Source organism: Aotus nancymaae, unplaced genomic scaffold, assembly GCF_030222135.1.
Source record: "Aotus nancymaae isolate 86718 unplaced genomic scaffold, 86718_ANA_hifiasm-v0.15.2.pri h1tg000014l, whole genome shotgun sequence".
Lineage (NCBI taxonomy): Eukaryota > Metazoa > Chordata > Mammalia > Primates > Aotidae > Aotus > Aotus nancymaae.
The window spans coordinates 117,096,160-117,116,411 of record NW_026988425.1 but is presented as its reverse complement, the minus strand read 5'-3'; positions in this window follow the sequence as shown (position 1 = coordinate 117,116,411).

Sequence of the window (20,252 nt, the reverse complement as noted above, 5' to 3'; positions counted from 1 at the left end):
GACAGAAATGAGAGGTAGAAAAACTGAAAACAGTCCATCAATTACTATCAAAAAAAATGCCAGTCCATCAATTACTGTCAAGAAAGGGCTAATCTCAGAGTCCTTCCAAACATTTTTGTTTTTTGGTAGTTGTTATTTTAAAAGCAATAGGTACCAAGGAGTACCTTGGTATTTTTTTGACTAATCAGGAAAAATGGCTGGGCATGGTGGCTCATGCCTGTAATCCCAGCACTTTGGGAGGCTGAGACAGGCAGATCACGAGGTCAGGAGTTCGAGACCAGCCTGGCCAACATGGTGAAACCTTGTCTCTACTAAAAATACAAAAATTAACTGGACATGGTGGCAGGCACCTGTAATCCCAGCTACTCAGGAGGCTGAGACAGGAGATTCGTTTGAATCCGGGAGGCGGAGGTTGCCGTGAGTGGAGATCACACCATTGCACTCCAGCCTGGTTGACAGGGTGAGACGCATTCTCAAAAAAATAAAATAAAATAAAAAGTTGTTGAGATTGTAGATACATATTTACATATTCATCCATTCAGTATGAGTATATTTAATGCCTGCTATTTCCAGGTGCTGAAGGACTGGTAGTGAGGACAGATAGGTCTCTACTTTCATGGAGTTGAGTCCACTGAGAAAGAAAAGCAATGAGGAATGAATTTATAATATTGGTTCAATCAATATTTATAAATTAAATAAATATAAAGTTTAGCATCTAGGTGCTCTAAAGTATCTTGTTTATTTATTTGTATGTTGGTTGGACATACAATAAAGGTTGATTGAACATATAAATAAACGTTTAAGTAAAATAATGTAGAGCACCTAGTAGATGCTAAATAAATAATTGTGAACTAAATGCTATAAGAAATGAAACCTTGATGTGATAAAGAAATGTAAAAGTAGGAAACACATGTCACTCACTAGTAGTGACACACTATCTTCAGAGCAGGCAGCTGCTGCTAGGGTGTCCATTGCTCATATTATGTGCATTTGTGTAACACCAACCATAAAATGAAAATAAAAAACTGGGGAAAAGTCTGTATTGCTGAAGAGCCCTTGATTAGCTTTAATTTCCTGTCAAAGATTAAGAACTTTCCTCTAACAAATGTCTTCATTCTTTTCTCAAAAAACACAAACAGTAAGAAATTCCATTAAACACGTCATACACATCAGGTTCGCACATGCAAGAAGACTACGACCTGGTCCCTATCTTCTGGGAGCTGAATCAGCTACACAGATACATAACTGCAAAATAGCAAATGAGAGCTGTACAAAGGAGATGCAAGAAGAATTGAACACTCAGAAATTACAAATGTAGGACTTGGGTATATGTGAACATGTCACAACCAACTTATCAGGAAGGAATTACAGCTACTGGTGTAATAGCATAAATGCACTGTGCTTATAATAACATTAATCCAGAAGCCCAATTCATCTTTCACAAAATATCAGAGAACTTCTATAGCTTATGGCAGTCAATAGCATCATAATGCACAAATTCACTTCCTCAAAGCAATGAAGAAGGAATGGCCCAAATTTGAGGATCCTGATATTTCTCCACAAGAAGTTGATGTAGCTGATATCTGGGTCTCAAGGTACAGGGTTGGGCTGAACATCTGGGGCAAGAGGAAAAATAGAGTCCCACAGTCCTTATGTCTGATTATCAACAAGTTATATGTTATACTAACAAATGTGACAAATATGCCATCATTCTGATGAAATACACGCACAGCTATGTTTTTATTTGACTCAAAGTTGACAAAATATCCAATAAGACTAAACATAAGTGTTGCATATATGTAGGTGTTGTTTTGATGGGCTGATGATGTTTGCAAAAGCAATTGTTTTATTTTGGAAAACGTTGCTCAGCCAACATGCACAACTGTTGTGAACACTATATTAATTTGTAAAAGCTGCTGGAATAAAACATCAAGACCAAAAAGAAGCAAAAAAATTGGATGCTTGGCGTTATTGGAAAATGATGACTCATATATATGCGAGAGCCCATTGCATTCATATCCAAGAAGACAGATGAGACCAGTTAATTATTTTGTCGTTACCCAGGTATTCCTGCCTGTCAGATCTTCTCCATACTCCAAAGTAGTGAATCTCCAGCCTCAGTAATGATGTAACCCAAAAAATTTCACAGCATTTATAAGCAGTTCTTTTTTGTCGAGGACATGGAATAAAAAACGTGAAAAAGCATTTTTCTTGAACCCAAATGGTGTAAGTCATTTGTGAGTGGATCTTAGGGTTATGAGTTTATCTGTGCAAATGCTGAGTGCCAGATCCAAGAGCCTCTTAATCTAACACCTGTCACTCGGTCCCCTCTACTGTATTCCCTGGCCTCAGGTTTCCTTCAGGATTCATCTTCACACTGTGATGTGTGTGTATTTTGCTGAGGTGACTGTGTTTTGTAACAAATATGGCTTTGGGTATGTTTGTAACATGTGGATCCCTCTAAAGAACAGGCCACAGAGCAGAGGTCCCTCTTACATTATTTAAGGGGCCTAAGGGGATACTGCCTGACTGGGCACTATGCCAAGGCAGTCTTGTGCTATAGTTATTACGAAAATTGAGAAATATCAGGGTCACTACAATTTGCTGTATGCTAAATATTCATATATAACCCAGTTATCAAGTAATATATTTTGACAAGTGTTCATTTCTTTTTGAATCATTCTGTGTAAGGGATGATCCAGTCCAGAGGGGGCAATGATGAATTGTCTGTGGGAAGGTAGGGAGCTCTCTTAGTGGCCATGACCTTGAACTGCTTTTTGCAAGAGTAGACGTTAGCCAGGTAGGACAAGTTCAGAAGGGCTTTCCTGGCAAAAGGAAAAAAGAACGTACAAGGCACTGAGGTATGCTGATGTTGTATGTCCAAGCAATGGCAGGTAGTTTGGTATAGCTGGATATAGGAGAAGGAGCTGGGAGAGAAAGATGAAGGCTAACTTCAGGCTAACTTCATAGTCCAAGTGAGAAGAGATGAATCCTGATCAAAATCAGAGGCCAAGGAAATGCAGCAGAGGAGACTGAGTGAGAGGTGTTAGATGGAAGAGGCTCTGGGGTTCTGGCTGGAAAAGTCTGTTCCAAAGTGTAATGTGCTCTGGCCTTTGGTGAAGGCAATATGGGTTTGGCAAGATTGCAGTTAACAGATGTTTCCGTGCGTGCAAGTGTGACCTTGCCTTAAGCCCTTGCCAGTAAGGTCCTGTATGACTCAGCACCATAATCAGGAGAATGTACAGTCCAGTCACAGCACAGACTCAAGGCATGAACGGAATTTTTCAAAGCCAGCACAACCTCCTACTAGGTTGCCATTATGTGCTCATTCTGGAATGAAAAATTAATAACCTCCTGGAATCATTCATTATGAGATTTGAGTAAAGAAAAGATAATTAAATCTTCAAGTGATGGCCTTGCTGATTCCTCTGGTGGGGAATAATTAAGATCATCTGGTCAAGGGCGTAGGAAGGGCTCCCACCTCCCCAGAGGGGAAGCTCTACTCCGCCTCCTCCGTCTGAGTGCTCTGCTTAGGATGGCTTTTGGGAGACCTGGAGGGAATTATCAGACCTGAAGTGCTGCCAGTGGGGGTGCTTTTAACCACAGTGTTGCCCCTCCCCTGCAGCCTGGGTTCCCAGCAGCACAGAGGGCCTTGGCTTCCCTCTAGAGCTTTGAATAACTAACTCTCTTTTCCTATCTCATTTACTATGCCACATTTGAATGGTTTGTATAACTTTTCAAAATCTAAAGTATAATCAAGGCAAGTTGAGAACTGCAAAACCACGGTGGCTATGATTCTGAACACAAAAAATACAAAATAGAAAAGGAAATAGTAGAGTGTCATGAGAGAAACTGTTGGAAAGACTTACCCGTCACATCTTGATATTCTTGATGTTCTTCTTCTAGATTCCTTCCCATCTGTGCCAAGGACTTTTGTAAAGACTTTAACAACCTTTCTTTTATCCAGAAATCCCAGTGAGATGGTTCATTCCAAGGAGTGGAGCGGCCTTTTGTGTCTTGTGTTTGCAAGCTGCTCTTACTGCATTTGTTGAGCGATTTGTAGGCATGTTGGAGGGATGGAGCACCTCTTTCCTCGTTGCCCAGAAACTCCCTCTCTTATCTCCCCATAGACAGATTTGCTGAAAACCTTCTGATTTCCTTCACTTTTCCAATCAATCCCTTTAGGGCTGGGTGCATATTATAAAACACTCTCCCTACCCCAGAAAAGCGTGGGACTTAGAAGGAAAACATGTATTCTTTTGCTAGGGCAGCCTTAATAGAGTTCCACAGCCTGAGTGGCTTCAACAATGGATTTATTTTCTCACATTCCTGGGGGCTGGAATTTCAAGATGAAAGGGTCAGTACGGGTAGGCATGGTACCTCACGCCTGTAATCCCAACACTTTGTGAGGCCCAGGCAGGTGGTTCACCCAAGGCCAGGGGTTTGAGATCAGCTTGGCCTAAATGGTAAAACTCTGTCTACCAAAAATACAAAAATTAGCTGGGTGTGGTGGCATGCACCTGTAATCCCAGCTACTTGGGAAGCTGAGGCAGGAGAATTGCTTCAACTTTGGAGATGGAGGTTGCAGTGAGCGGAGATCACGCCCCTGCATTCCAGCCTGGGCAACAGAGTGAGACTCCATGTCAAATGAAAAAAAGAAAAAGAAAAAAAAAAAACGTTTGAAAGGGTCAGTATGTTTGATTCTTCTGAGGCCTCTCTCCTTGGCTTGTAGATGGCTCCTTCCCCCTGTGTCTTTACTTAGTCTTTTCTTGGTGTCCATCTGTGTCCTCGTCACCTCTTCTTCTAAGGACACCAATCTTACTGGATGAGGGTCCAACCTGATGACTTCATTTTAACTTAATTACCTTTTAGAGATCTTATCCTGAAATATAGTCACATTCTGGGGCACTAGGGGTTAGGACTTCAACAAATTAATTTTGGAAGAGCCACAATTCAGCCTTAAACAATACCTATGGGTCCTCTTCTTTTCTCCCTGTCTCTCAAATCTGTCTTGAGATAAGGAGATGGACTTGGTCCTTTGGGATGATTCCACAGTCCTCACTATCCTTGAGACACAACTATCACTGCGATTCTCCCCACACCAGCTCAACTTTCTCCCTACAACTGAGCTTTTGTCTTGTGATATTGTCTGGGGGCAAGTTTCTCCTTTTGAGGCCCCAGCCATTTTGTGGGCGTGGGTTTCTGGTGCCCAGATAATGCTATTACTTTTTTTAGGGCTTATTCCTATGTTCTCAGCCTCTTTTACCTCCCATGGCCAAGTTATCCCAATAACAACCACCAGCCAATCCTCCCACATGGGGAGCCCTGGTTTCCTTGGTGTCCGGTTAAGCCCACACACTCTTGGCTGGACCAGGTCTGGGGTTCTAAGATCTCGCAGTCTTCTTCAGGGCTTGATACCTAGGGAGGAACAAATTTCCCCTACCTGCCAGCCACTTCCCATGCCTCAGGGAGTCGATACTGGCTTGTCATTTGGCTTCCAGGGTCCTTGTTCTAAAGTATAAGCCAAGAAATCAGAAAGTTTTTAGGGGAGTTTGGATCAAAAGTTTTTTGCTTTTAAATATAAACTTATCTTCTGTTCTCTGTTTCATTATACCCTCTCCACTACTTTTTACTAAAGAAGCAAAGAGAGGCTGTGTGCAGTGGTTCACCCCTGTAATCCCAGCACTTCGGATGGCTTGAGCCCCAAAGTTTGAGGCTGCGGTGAGCCAAGATCATGCCACTGCACTCCAGCCTGGGTGATAGAGTGAGACTCTATCTAAAAAAAAAAAAAAAAAAAATTAGTAGGCATGGGTGGCACAGGCCTGTATGTAGTCCCAACTACAAAGGAGGCTGAAGTGGGAGGATCACTGAGGCCAGGAGCTCGAGGCTGCAGTGCATTGAGATGGCTCCAGTGCACTCCAGCCTGGGCGACAGAGAGAGACTCTGTCTCAAAAAAAAAAAAAAAAAAAAAAAAAAGGCAGGCAGACTGTTACTGTTCCTTGTTGGTGAATAACAAGGTGTGGATGGAACTCTGCCTGTGTGACTCCAATGTCTTAGAACTATCTGGCAACTTGAAGAATAAAAAATAACGGTAAGAAGACCTGCGTCCCAGCCCTAGCTCTGCCACTTACTGGTTACATGACTTGGAATAGTTCACTTTGCCTTGATGGCCCTACACTTCCTCATCTATAGAAGCAATAATGCTTGCCTTCTCTCAGTTGTTTTGAGTCCCTGAAAATCTTTGCACACCATAAGGACTAATAAAACTCTATGTTTTTAAAATATATATTTACAATGGAAACAACCGTTACAATATAGTATGGGACGAAGGGAAGGGCTGAAAGGGAAACACTGAATTATTATCTTAAGAAATTCTTGGCTTTTCAAGAAACAAGCTTTAGGAATTACAAGGGCAGACAGATTGAATCAGGAGTCCCTACAAAAGCAATCAAGATCGAATGAACTGTAATTATGGTAATCAGTTCGTGAACTCTAATGTCATGTTCCTAATTTCAAATATTATGAAGTCCTGTATAGTGAATCAATCTGTCATTGCAAAGATAATAAAATTTTCATGTTTGATGGGATGTATTCTGTTTGACTGAAAATTTGTCATTCTTTTTCATCAGCAGCCTCTTTAGGGTCACCATTTTACAATTTTAATTAAAGCGAATGAATCCTGTGAATACTAATACATATGTTTTAAAGTAGTAGGTTAATATAATAAGTTATATTAACTTCTGTAACTTCCCTTCAAATTTCTCATGAAGGCTACTTTCTCTAAGAAGGCCTCCTTACCCCCACATTAAATCAGGTTCTCTGGTTCTAGAGCCCCATGGTGAGCTGGAGATTTGCGGTGCAACATGTCTTAATGTACGTTTGATTTTGTGGCTGTTTACTGCTTGTGTCCTACAGCTTAGCCTGGAAGTCTCAGGAGGGCAGAGAGTGTGACCGTGTCATCCACATGGTTTACTATATGGCACTTAGGGTTAAATCCACACTCCTCCCCATGTCCTCTGAGGCGCCACGTAAATTGGCCCATCCTTTCCATGCCCTCTCTCTTTGTGTGCCTCAAAATCCCCGGCATGTTTTCACTTCTGGCCCTTTCTACTTATGTTTTCTCTGCTGGGAACTCTTCCTCCAGATTTTGCCTGGCTGTTTTCCATGCAAAATGTCATCCAAATGTCACTGCCTTAGCAAGGCTTTCTCTGATCTAACATATCGGAATCAGAATTCCCCTTCCCAGACACTCTTCATCTCATTTCTCTCTTGTATTTTCTTTAGTGCACTTGTCACTGTATCAATTATCTTTGTTGTGTATATATCTATGTTATTAGGTGTGTGTGTATATTTGTATATTTATTACTTGTGTTCCCTCTAAGATCTATGATCTCTGAGCCCCATCTTATTTGGCTTGTTTACTTCTGTATCGTCAAAGACTAAAATGCAGTCAGTCAATACCTGTTATATAAATAAATAAATGGTCACCAGATGTTCAAAGGTGTATACTTTGGAGAAATGAAACAATTAATCAATTTTATTATAACATTTATTTAGTATTTTCTTCACTTATGACCCTTGTTTTGGCATTGCATAAAAACAGGGTTCTAATAATTTCCTAATTGAAGTTTGTCTTCAAAATTCTGTCCTTGGGAAGGATCTCCTGTAAGCCATTGTTCCAGGATGCCCCTCACATGGTTTATTTGTGTGGAGAAACAAAGATTAACTTCAGTGTCTTTGGGGCCATGCAATGAATTCACTGTGGATGTGGGTTTCATGTTGACCCCCTGAGCCATGCCCTCTGCATTCCTGTTATAACATCTGGGGCCACTTGGTCCTCAGCTGAAGACATGGTCCTGCTTAGGCTCTGAGATAAATCCTTTCTGCAAGGAGTGAAGTTTTAAAGAGCTCTGATGAATCACTCTGGACCCCAGAACTAAGTCAAGCTTTGCATTTGGATTTTCTTGACATTGAGGTCCAGTCTGGTCATGGCTTCTTCAAATATTCCATTACTTTGCTGTGTTCGCTGTTGACACTTCACCACTGCACTCCATGGAAACTTCCTGAAGCTAGTGCTTTCTAGGAGCGCCTCTTGATGTTCTTCTGCAGTGCCTGCATGTTTTACTTGTTCCGCAGTTGCCCGTATTTACTTCCATCACGGCACGTCCGCAGCAAATTCCATGGTATTCCTGGGGATTTAAAATTTCCTTTGTTTTGGCATTATTTCAATACCAGTAATGACATAAAGCATATTACCCTTCTAACAAATCTGGTTAAAAATGTTTAATGTGACTTAAGTTGCTATATTTATTATATATATATGTATGTATGTAAGGAGCATCATGCATTGGATTCAATGTTCTGAGGTTTTTCTGTTGGTTTGTTTGTTTAGTAACAGCTTTATTGAGATATAATTTTGTGTAGTAAGGAGTTTGGCTTCACCTAAAGAAAGGTCTGAATTTTGTCCTGGGTCTTGGGAAGCACCATCTAAAACCTGAGTGATGAGGCTACTCATGGTGGGTCTGATGGTTAATACGAAGGTGAAATGTGACTCAGGGTGAAGTGTGGTCCTGCCAGAAAGTCAACCAAGTGATGAGAGGGTCAGGTTCTGAACTGTGTGATATTAGTACCATCTCTGGAAGGGAAGCAGAGCTGGAGATTGAGCTCAACCGCAAGAAAAATGATTCAGTCAATTATGCTGACATAATAAAGCTCCAGTAAAAATTCTGGACGTCAAATCTTGGGTGAACTTCCCAGGTTGGCAATACCACATGTGTGCTGTAACACAGCCAAGCTGGGAAGGTAACACATTTCTGAGGACGATGAAAGCACCTCCTTTAGAAGTCTCCCATATGTCACCCCACTTCTCTTCCTTTGGTTGGTTCTAGTTTGTATTCATTTATTATAATAAAACTGTAAGTACAATGCTTTCTTCAGTTCTGTGAGTCATTCTAGTGAACTATCAAACCTGAGGATAATCATGGGAAACCCCCTAAATTTGTAGCCAGCTGCTCTGTGAGGGCAGCCTTGGGGACCCCCGAATTTGTGGCTGGTGTCTGCAGTGAGGACAGTCTTTGGGAGACTGCTTCCTTAGACTGTGGAGTTTGTCTGAATTCCTTTGCATATTCATATACCACAAAGTTCACCTTTTAAAAGTATTATTTGGTGATTTTTAGTACATGCACAGAGTTCTGGTGTGAATTACTAATATTTAATTTCAGAACTTTTAAATCACCCCTGAGAGGATCTGTGTACCCCCTCCCCATTCCCTCTTCCCTCTCACCTGCAGCCCCTGGCAACTGCTGATATATTTTCTGACTCTATGAAATGGCTTATTTTGAACATTTTATATAAATGGAATCAAACAATATGAGGTTCTTTGTGCCTGGCTTCTTTCACATAGCATACTGCTTCCAAGGTTCATCCATGTGGTATCATGGATCAGAATTTCATCCCTTTTTGTGGCTGAATAATATTCCATTGTGTCGATATATAATTTGTTTATCTGTTAATCAGCTGATAAACATTTAGACTGTTTCCACAATCAGCTATTATGAATAGTGCTACTATGAACATTCATGCATGAGTTTTTGAGTGGACATATGTTTTTGATTCTCTTGGATGTATACTGAGTAGTGGATTATAAATGGTAATTCTAAGTTTAACCTTTTGAGGAGTCAGCAGACTGCTAAAGTGGCTTTCTTATTTCATATTCCTACCAGAAATGTACAAGGGTTCCAATTTCTCCAGAGTTCTACCAACACTTGTTATTATCTGCCTTTTTTAGTCTAGCCCTCTCAATGAGTAAAGTGGTATCTCATGGTCATTTTTATTTGTATTTCCTTAATGATAAATGATGTTAAGCATCTTTTCATGTGTTTATTTGCCATGTGTATATCTTCTTTGGAAAAATCACTTTGCAGCTCCTTTGTCCATGATTATGAAGGTGAATTTCTGGATCGTCAATTCTGTTCTGTTCACCTATATATCTGCCTCCTGCTAATACCATGCTGGTTTGATTGTTATAGCTTTACAGGAAGTTTTGAAATAGGGAAGGATGAGTTGTTCAACTTTGATTTTCTTTTTCTAAATTGTTTTGGCTGTTTTTCATTTCTTGAATTCCCAAATGAATTTTAGGATCAGCTTGTCAATTTCTGAAAAAAAGTCATCTATTATAGGGATTATGTTGAATCAGCAGATCAATTTGACAGTATTGCCATCTTACCAATATTAAGTTGTCTGATTCATGAATAAAGAAGTTCTCTTTATGCATGTGTACCTTCTTTAATTCTTTTCAAAATGTTTTGTAGTTTTCAGATCACAAGTGTTATGCTTTTCTGCTTAAATTTATTCCTCAGTATTTTCTTGTTTTTGATAATACTGTAAATTTTAAATATTTTTATTCATTGCTAGTGTGTAGAAATAGAACTGATTTTTGTATTTTTCTCTTTTACCTACAGTGAATTTTAATGATTTATTTTCTTGTTTGGAAAGCACATATGGACCATAAGCCCCTTGAAGGCAGAGACTGTTTTGTTTGTGATATACATTTAGAACATAGATCACTGACGAGGATGTAGTTAGTGAAAAATGGTACATATTAAGTGAAGAAGCATTTATTGAATCCTTTACATCTTTACGGCACACTATGAGAGGCTGTGGGGAATCAAAGGAATACAAATGCATAGCTTAAAACGTGTAAATTATATTTTGCTTAGGAAGAACACTGAATAAAATTGATGAACACCTGTCTCCTTTTTATGACATATTACTCATAACGTAATGCTGCTGCTTTTGGACTGCATGTGCTATGCCTCTCCTGAGGCATCTAATGATTTTATGCACTTAGGTTTTCTGGTCCTAGGTGCACACTAATTAAAACACTATTATCTTGATTTGCTGCCAGTCTTGGTATCATTTACATTTTTAAATAGAAAGACTTATAAAGGGCAATACTTAATCCAAAAGGTTGAGCATAGGACTAGACTGCTATATTAGTCCATTTTGCATTGATATAAAGAAATACCTGAGGCTGGGTGATTGATCAAGAAAAGAGAGTCAGTTGACTAGCAGTTCTACGGGCTCTTCAGGAAGTGTGACGCCAGCATCTGCTTCTGGTTTGAGGCTCAGGAAACTTCCAACATGGCAGAAAGCAAAAGAGAACAAGTATCACCTGGTGATAGAGGGAGCAAGAGAGAGTGGGGAAGTGTCACGTTCTTTTAAACGACCAGTTCTTGTGTGAACTAACAGAGTGGGAACTTGCTGACTACTGAGGGAAGGACAGCAAGCTACTCATGAGAGATCTGCCGCTGTGACCCAAACGCCTCCCACTAGGCTCTGCCTCCAACATTGTGGATTAAATTTCAATGTGGGGTTTGGAAGGGACAAATATCCAAACTACATCAACTGCTAAGATCCCTTTAACTCTAACCTTCCAAGAATATTAAAAGACTGGAGCATCAGATACGGTTGTCCTTCAGTCCAGAGTGTATTTTTTTCAGGGGGGCTATCTATCACTCTTGGAATCATGCAGTGTAATAAACCATCTGCTTTATCTGTAAACATGACTACTATTGACTGTACTTGTCCTTGGTATGCCTGTCATTCTGTAACCTTCCCAGGGCCAAGACAGTGGGGACTATGCTGGCCTGTCCTGGGCATCATAGCAGTAGTAGCAGAAAATGCATCTCTATAAACATAGTATATCTTCTTTAATGCTTGTAGTTGTATGTGTGACAGATGTTTCTCACCAAACATTTAAATAATTTGTTCTATTTAGATATCTTAATACCTTTCAGTAAAAATGAAGTCGTATTTGAAGAAAACACTTGAATGGCAAAACCATCTTCATCAAATATTTTAAAAATAAGAGGCAAATCATTGGCTTGATTAGGTATTTCATACATTCTAGGGGACTAATTTTCAATTTTCCCTTTCTAATCTGAGTGCCAAATCTTTAAGCCAAATGTGATGTGATTTGTCATAGAAAATAAAGTCATTGCATTAACGCAAATCAGACAGCATTTTATTTCATGGTGACCACAAAGGGGTGTTCTTCAGAACTTGTCAATGTCAGTACCCTCTGAACACGGCATTGGCGAGAGTCTTTGTACCATAAGTGAGGAGATGCACAGGCTTGTGAATGAATATATGTTGAAGGAGGAGTGATCTGGTTTGACTCTGTGTCCCTATCCAAATTTCATCTTGAATTGTAGCTTTCATAATTCTCACGTGTCATGGGCAGGACTTGGTGGCAGGTAATTGAATCACAGGAGCAGGTCATTCACATGCTGTTCTTGTGATAGTGAGTAAGTCTCACAAAATCTGATGGTTTTATAAAGGGCAGTTCCCCTGGACATGTTCTCTTGCCTGTTGCCATGTAAGTTGTGACTGTGCTTCCCCTGCCGTGATAGTGAGGCCTCCCCAGCTGTGTAGAACTGTGAGTCGATTAAACCTCTTCCTTTATGAATTACCCAGTCTCAGGTATGTCTTTATTAGCAGCCTGAGAGCAGACTAATACAAGGGTGCAGCATCCAAAACTGTAATCAAGGTTTTCTGGACGTCATCTCAGAGAGGCAGTATGGAGTGGACATAAACGCAATTTAGCCATCCGAAATCTCATTGCTTGTGCTTACTTACTCTGTTTGGAGAAACCTGTGGAAATTTCAGCCATGAAAGCACAACATAAGAAGAGTACTGGGTCATGGGCAGTATTATATGTCTCCACCTAGCAGTTAGCTGAGCTCAGTCAAGTGATGTAATCAGCATGTTCTCCTTGGCTAAATTATTTCTACAAAACGTGGAAGTTTCTCAAATATCTTTAATTAAGTTTTTGGAATTCTGGAATCCTGTTTAAATATGGCTTTGTTTCTGAGAGATGAAGCCCCTCTCAGTGTTCCAACAAAGTCTACATGATAGCTAGATTTGGGACTGTAGTGAGCTCACCTTGCATGTTCTGTCTGAGCTACTGTCTGGCTTGCATTAGGTGATATTTGATCAGATTTTATTCACCTGAGATCTATGACAAAGCACAGGACACTGCTAGAAAGAAACTGAGTGGCCAGGCAAGTTTGTCTTCTGTACTTGTAACATGGAAGTTGTGTGTCAGTTCCTCATCCCCAGGTTCTTTTTCTCATCTGAAAATACATTTTTGCCAGTTTTCAAAATCTTCCTTGGAAAAAGCTACTTATGTGGTTTTGTCAATGTGTAAATGACTGATGTCTTACAATACCATCTTGCCATGTTCTATGACCTAGAATAAATGACATTGGAAGTTTAGACATCAACAGGCTATGCACATTGTAGTAGGCACTTTGGGTGTGCACTTGTGTTTACTCTGACTCATCTTCTGAAGCATGGGAGAGTGACATTTCTCTGCCCCCTTTGCAGTTGGAGTTTTGTGACAAGTTCTGACAATGGCCTGAGTAAAAATGATATCTGTGCCTTCTGAGCCAAGATATTTTGTGCTACAGCAAAATCCCCCAGAACTCCCTTCCTCTTTGGGAGCAACAGAGGAAGTTTCATTTTCATTTGTCTCATCAAAATGGCAGTCTCTCCAACATCCTAGGTCCTTGAGAGATTTCCTGGAGCACAGCCCCTCACTGCGATTGTATATGTACCATTTTTTATATGGACCATGACTAAGAAATTCACCTTTCTTGTATTATTCACTGCTGAGAATTCAGTTTGTTACCACAGTATAATTTGGACCCGTGCCATCTAATAAAAATATAATGTGAGTCATTTAAGTAATTATAAATTATACAGTAGCCACATTACAAAAGTGAAGAGAACCAGGTGACATTAATCTTAATATTTTATTTAACATCACATATCCAAAATATTATCATTTAAACATGTAATTAATATAATCACTAATGAGATATCTTGAGTTCTTTTTCATTATACTAAGTCTTTGAAGCCAGATGTGTATTTCATCCTTACACCTCATCTCATTTTGCATCAGATACATTTCCAGGGCTCAAACTCTACAGGTGACTATTTAGATGGTGATATATTGGACAGTGCAGCTCTATACCATCCTTACTAAATGTATAAATTGTATAAGTGTAAATTTATAAATAAATAATGATTCAGGGGATTATTTAATAATAATCCAGGGTCATTTTTATAAAAATGAAGGCTGTGTTCTTTCATTATTATCATTAATCTCCGAATATTTCTCTTTGCTTTGTATTTCTTCCCATCTATTTGGGAGCTGTAAGGCTGCCTTTTTTGTGTGTTAATCACAAACCACAGCTTTTCTGAGGGTGTCTGGAATTACATCATACTGTGATGTGAACATAGAGAACATTTTGTGGGAGGTACGGGGCAGCCTCAAGATTAGGTAGTTTTACTCACTGATGTGTTAGGCTGTTTACCTTGCAGAAAAGGCAGCCAGGTAATAACATCCAGTTCATACAGGTACCTCCTAGGATAGTGACTCTTCATCCCTTCTTTTCTCTGGAGGTTAAAAAAAGAGAGAGAACAGAAAAAGACTCAAATTCTTTAAATATTACTTTCAATTTAGTTCAATATATATGTGTGTTAGTTCAGATTCCCCTAAAGGCAGACCCTGAGACATGATTTAGGTACAAATAGTTTACTGGGGCTATGTAGAGAGTGGGGAGTGATACAGAGAAGAAAAGACAGAAAATAGAGTGTGCTCTGTAAGGTCGGCTGCCACCGTGGGCTTCTCATAGTTGATCTTGAAAAGACAGTGTAGAACACGGTGTTGAACCCAAGACTTGGGCTTGAAATGAACCTAGCCAAGGGCAAGAGGACTGGGGAATTTATAACCCCAAGTCTTCAGAGTCATTGGTTGGTTGTGGGCTGCTCCTATGAGGTGTCAGTTCCCTGACACTCCTGGCCAACAGCACACACAGCCTCAGAGATTTCAGTGCTCACCTTTGGAACTCCTCCAGACACATGAAGCAGTATGTTTGATGGATTCAGGTGAGGCTCCCTGATAGGACTTTCATTCAATATTGGATGAAATCAGAATCACAGAATTATAGATTCACAGTTGACTTCCTTTGCTACCTAGCAAAGGAAGAGTTTCAGACAAGAGATTTAATTCAATGCCACAAATTTAGGTTGTAAGGGGTCAGGGGAGTTTTGAGTGTAACTGCTATTCTGCAATGAGGAAACAGGAGCTTTATAGATAAACATGTCCTGAGGTCATAACACTTGACAAAAAGAAAGGCAGGAGGCATCATTGCACGTAGGCAATGGTTTTGCAGCTAGCTGCGCAGACAGAAGGAGGAGCAGGCAGCTCCGGGAGTCACGGTGGATTGGCTTCTTAATGGATAGTCCCTGTGTTCTACAGAGGCTACTCAGAGATGATTGAACTCCAGAGACCTACTCACACTATGCATAGAACATCTACTTGGCTGGAGAGCCAGCCTGCTAATTTGTAAAGGACATTTCCTCCTTGATGAAGTTTACAGCGTCATTCTAATCAGTCTTTTTTTTTCCCCTAAAAGGACTCCATAATTAGTATTAACCCCTTGACTGTAGAGATGAAGGGCTGGGAAACACCCTGGTCCTATCATAGCACATCTGAAAACTGTCTTTCTGGTGGGGGCCTCTTCTTTGGCCAAACTTATTCATTTTATGGTTAAGACTTAATATTAAATATTGAAAGCATGATAATTTATCTCTTTGTTCCTAAATTCTAAAGATATATCCAGTTTTGGAATTATAGCTCCGGTGTAAGGTATATGAGTATCTTTATGTCATCAATCCAATAGAAAAGCAAGTCACTATTTTTGTTTATATGTGTCAGATCCAGAGAAATAAATAAAATTCGATTATCAATTATTTAGCACCCACCATTTGTAAGTTTCACACAAAAGGAGGATGGTGGAGGTAAAACAGAAATGAATGAGGCAAGACTCTTGTAACTCAAACTTCAGAAGATCTTAAAGTTATTAATTCAAAAATATGTATTGTGAATATTCTGTGTCAGATCTGAGCCTAGGTGCTGGGGGTATCATGGTGAACAAGATACACATAAGCCCTGAGCTGGTGGGGAACAGAGATGTGTATAAAATGCATTACAGTACAGTATACTACCTGAGGTAACAGGGCATCTAGATATGTCCTGGAGCTCAGAGGTTTTCTCTCTTTGCTTTTAGCCACCCAATGGCCAGATTGGATGGGGATTTTAGTGTTATTACCCTGCAGAAAAAAAGAGAAAGATCTTTTAGTATCCATAGAATGGTGCTTTGGCATGTGGCTGAGAGCTACAGTTTAAGAGCCCAAGGTTGCAAGTTAGTTCTTGCTTTAGCACTGGATTCTATTTACTCAGATGGCCAGAAACATCCTGTGAAGCCAGAACTCTAGAATTAGGGAGTGTTCCAGTAATTGCAACCCTCAGCTATGCCGCAATACAAAAGGATTAGTAGGGAATAATGTGGAGATATGTTTAAAATGAGTAACATGCTAGGTAGATGTGAGGAATTGTTCTTGCTAGTGTTTGTCATGGAATCCCTGGTTGGGTCTATGTTGTCTTTACACCTCAATATTAGGCTGGGCAAGTGTGATGGACTAGTGGAGCAGGTCCATAAGGAATCTGTTTGCATGAGAGTATCCCAGATAAGAACTTATTTTAAGGTAAAAGAGAGTCAAGCACAACACCCCTTACAGCCAGAGGGCAGGAGGAGAGTGATGAGAGCACTGAGTGATACGTAACACTTGAGTTAGACTCCCGCTCAGCAACCAAAGAAGGACCCTTGCCTTGGCCATAAGCAGACAAAGGATTTAAAATAAAATATGGCAATGCTCTTCCACCAAAAATATGCAAGTCAGGGTAAGCTGATACTGTCATATCAGAGTGTGAAGAGGAAGAAGAAAAATTTTCCCCTAAATCACCATCTAGCTTTGGCATCATGGGGGTCTCTGATCATTGGGGTGCTATCAAGGAGGAGGTGGCGGAAGTGCCCGCTATATTCAATGGGATTCTTGTTTTAAAAATTTTTATTGATATATAAAAGTTGTAAATATTCTTGGAGTAGATGTGATATTTTGATACATGAATAACAATGTGTAATGATCAAATCAGGTTAATTAGGATATCCATTGCCTCAAACATTTATCTTTATGTTGGGAACATTAAAATTCTTCTCTTCTAGCTATTCTGAAATACACATACATTATTGCAAACTACAATTTTTCTACTGTACTATGGAATAGTAGAACTTATTTCTATCTAACTGTATTTTTGTAACCCTTAACCAACATTTCTTCATCCTCCCCTTCCCTTTTCCCTTCCCAGCCTGCGATAACCACCAGTCTACTCTCTACCTGCATGAGATCCACTTTGTTATCTCCCACATGTGAGTGAGAACATGTGATATTTGTCTTTTCGTGCCTGGCTTCCTTCACTGAACATAATGACGTACGGTTCCTTCCACGTCATTCAGTAAAATCCTGCAACATGTGCAGGAAGATGGCAGAAATCTCTCAGCACTAATGGCAGAAGCCCACAGCAGTGGCTATGGTGGCAAATGTTGCGGCCAAAATTGGTGGTAGATGGATGACCGTAGCTGTGGTACCTAGCAGAGAGACGTGCGTTCCCTGTGGATTTGGCAGTGATAATTCATGCATGCTGTTAGCCTTGTCTATGATGGCATGGGAGGCACACCCTGGCACCTCCCAAAAACTGGGTGACAGAGGGGAGCTTTAACAGAGAACAGAGTTCCCTATCTGAGCAAGAGGAAGCAAGAGCCAGCAAAGTATTGATGAGAACTCAGTTCCTGTATGAGCTTTCAGGTAGATAGATTCAAGAAACTCAAGGCGATTTTTCTTCTCTCTCACCTCCTTTAAAAAATTATTATATTTTGATATTAGTATTTTCAACATACAAGGAGCTTTCCACTCGTTGCTATTGTCCCACAGATGAAGGGCGGTTTTACTTATATTCATTTGGAATGTCAAGTTGGTGGCTTTGGCAACATCAAAAATGTTGGATCAAAAATGAGTGACTCTTGCTTTGAAAGAAACTTTGTCACTCTCTCTCTCTCTATATATATATATATAATATATGTATATAATATACATATATGTATATTCTATAATACAGATAGAAAAAATATATATCTATTTTTCTATATTATAGAATATATTTTCCTTTATATATATAATATATATATTTTTTTCTCTCTCTATATATATAGAAAAAATATGTATATCTTTCTATCTGTATTCACATTCCAAGAAGTGTCACAGCTTTGACTTAGTAGAAAATGATGGTAGTTGTCAAGCTCCTTCAGAGAGTCTTGGGTAAAATTACTGATAAATCTGTTCCTGTTTCCCTGTGATTATGGTGCCATTGTCAGGTAGAAAATCTCTGTATGCTGCAGGGGAGATAGTAGACGACCTTCCCACAGTTGCGGTTTGCTCCCTGTGGCTCTTCAGTCCTGTAACTGTTCATTTTCCTTTCTTCCTCCCACCAGAGTTCATTACTACTTTTGCTACTTTCTGCCAATGTTTTTCCCCACCGTTTGTTGTTTGGTTCCCCACCTCCACCCTCAAGGGTTCCAGATAATGCTGTTCTTTCATCTTGGAATTGGGACATTTTTCTTTCATTCCTTAGTCCCTTAATTAGAGCATGTAACTCCTTCTTTGGAATAACTCTACCTAGACTAATTCACTCAGGAGTGATGCAAATGGCTATGTACTTTAGCCATCCCCAATAGCTAGTGAAAATAACCACATGTGGCTGTTGAATTCAAGAGGGACAAATGTGGGCCTCAAGAGGGGTGAGTGTAGGAGAGGGTTAAAATGGAAGCATGTCTGAATCCTCCTGGCTGGCAATTGCTCTGATTCCTTGTAATTGAAAGAGCTATAAAATATGGATTCAATAGCATGGGAAACTGAGAAATTTCCTAGAGAAAAAAAAATGAGTTCCTTTAGCTTGGCAATTGTTAACAACTTACTTTGGTAGTTCTGATTATGATCATGAGTAAAAATTCATGAAATAAACAGTTCTTTCAAAGCCTGGGAGTGAGCATGAGAATTTTATTTCTTTCCGCTGCGTGACTGATATTGGACATTCAAATCACTCTTCTCCACATTCATTATGTGGGTTTTGAATAGATTCACATAATCCTAACCTGCTGTGTTCTTCACTTGCTAATCTATTCCAACACCAGTGGAATATTAATGACGATGAAGCCGTAAGACTTTCCATAACCTCTCTATTTGTGCTGTGACAAAATTAAGTACAGTCTGCATTTAATTACCCAGCATTGGACCTCAGCAAGAAAGAATTCAATTTTGTAAAATAACAAATTTTAGGGTAATTGCATGCATAATCAATGCATATTTTATCCATTCCATGGTGATCTTTAGGGCAGGCCATTATTTCTTCTCCTTATTTAAAGAGATGCTGCACTTTTAAGGTCACTGTTCTGATAGCCTTAATTAACAGCAAGAAAAAATAAATTGTTAAGACAGTTTCTTTTTCTTTTTGTTTTGAGGTCGCCTTTTTGCATTTAGCATTGAGGTCACATGTTTCTGAGGCCAAAGCAGAGTTTTCCCTAGATAGCTTTCTTGGCTCACTTCTCTAGATGAGGTTCACATTCTGGTAGAAGGTAGTGCATCATTTTCTTTTTGTCAGAGAAATAATATCATCAAATGGTTTTATTATCCAGAGCTCAGACCAGAATAAGGGCTCGGATGACAAAGAACAACTCCTCTGTGACCCTAGAATATACCTCTATAATAATAAGGTTACCAGTAGCCATAGGGGAACCAGCCAGTTTCTCACACGCATTTATCTGGTAGGGAAAATAAAGACAGAGAAATTTTTGCCTTTGGCTCTCAGATATTGGTATAATCTGATGTGGCTGATTTTTCCTCTAAATTACTATGTGAGTTTTAGCTATAGCCTTCCGGGTGCAATACTGTAGCATTAACCCCAGATTCTTTTCTTCCCTTTCCATCATCTTTCATTCTCTCCTTCTCTAACTGCTCTCAAAATAGAGTACATACACAGGATTCCTCTGAAGTCAGAGGAGGACCCTGAAAATAATGTCTTTTTAGTGTGGTTCATTCTGAGTCTGTGGAGTGGACAAGACCACTCCCAGTGTTCCAGCTGAGGAATTTGGTAAGACGCAAAGCTTGTGAACCCTGGGCAGAGGGACGAGGGGCAGTGAGAAGCCGACCAGGGAATTTGAAAAAGAGCTGGCTCTGTGTTCATCCTGATTTCCTAGGCCTGGTGTTTTGGGACATGAGACCAGGAAAAA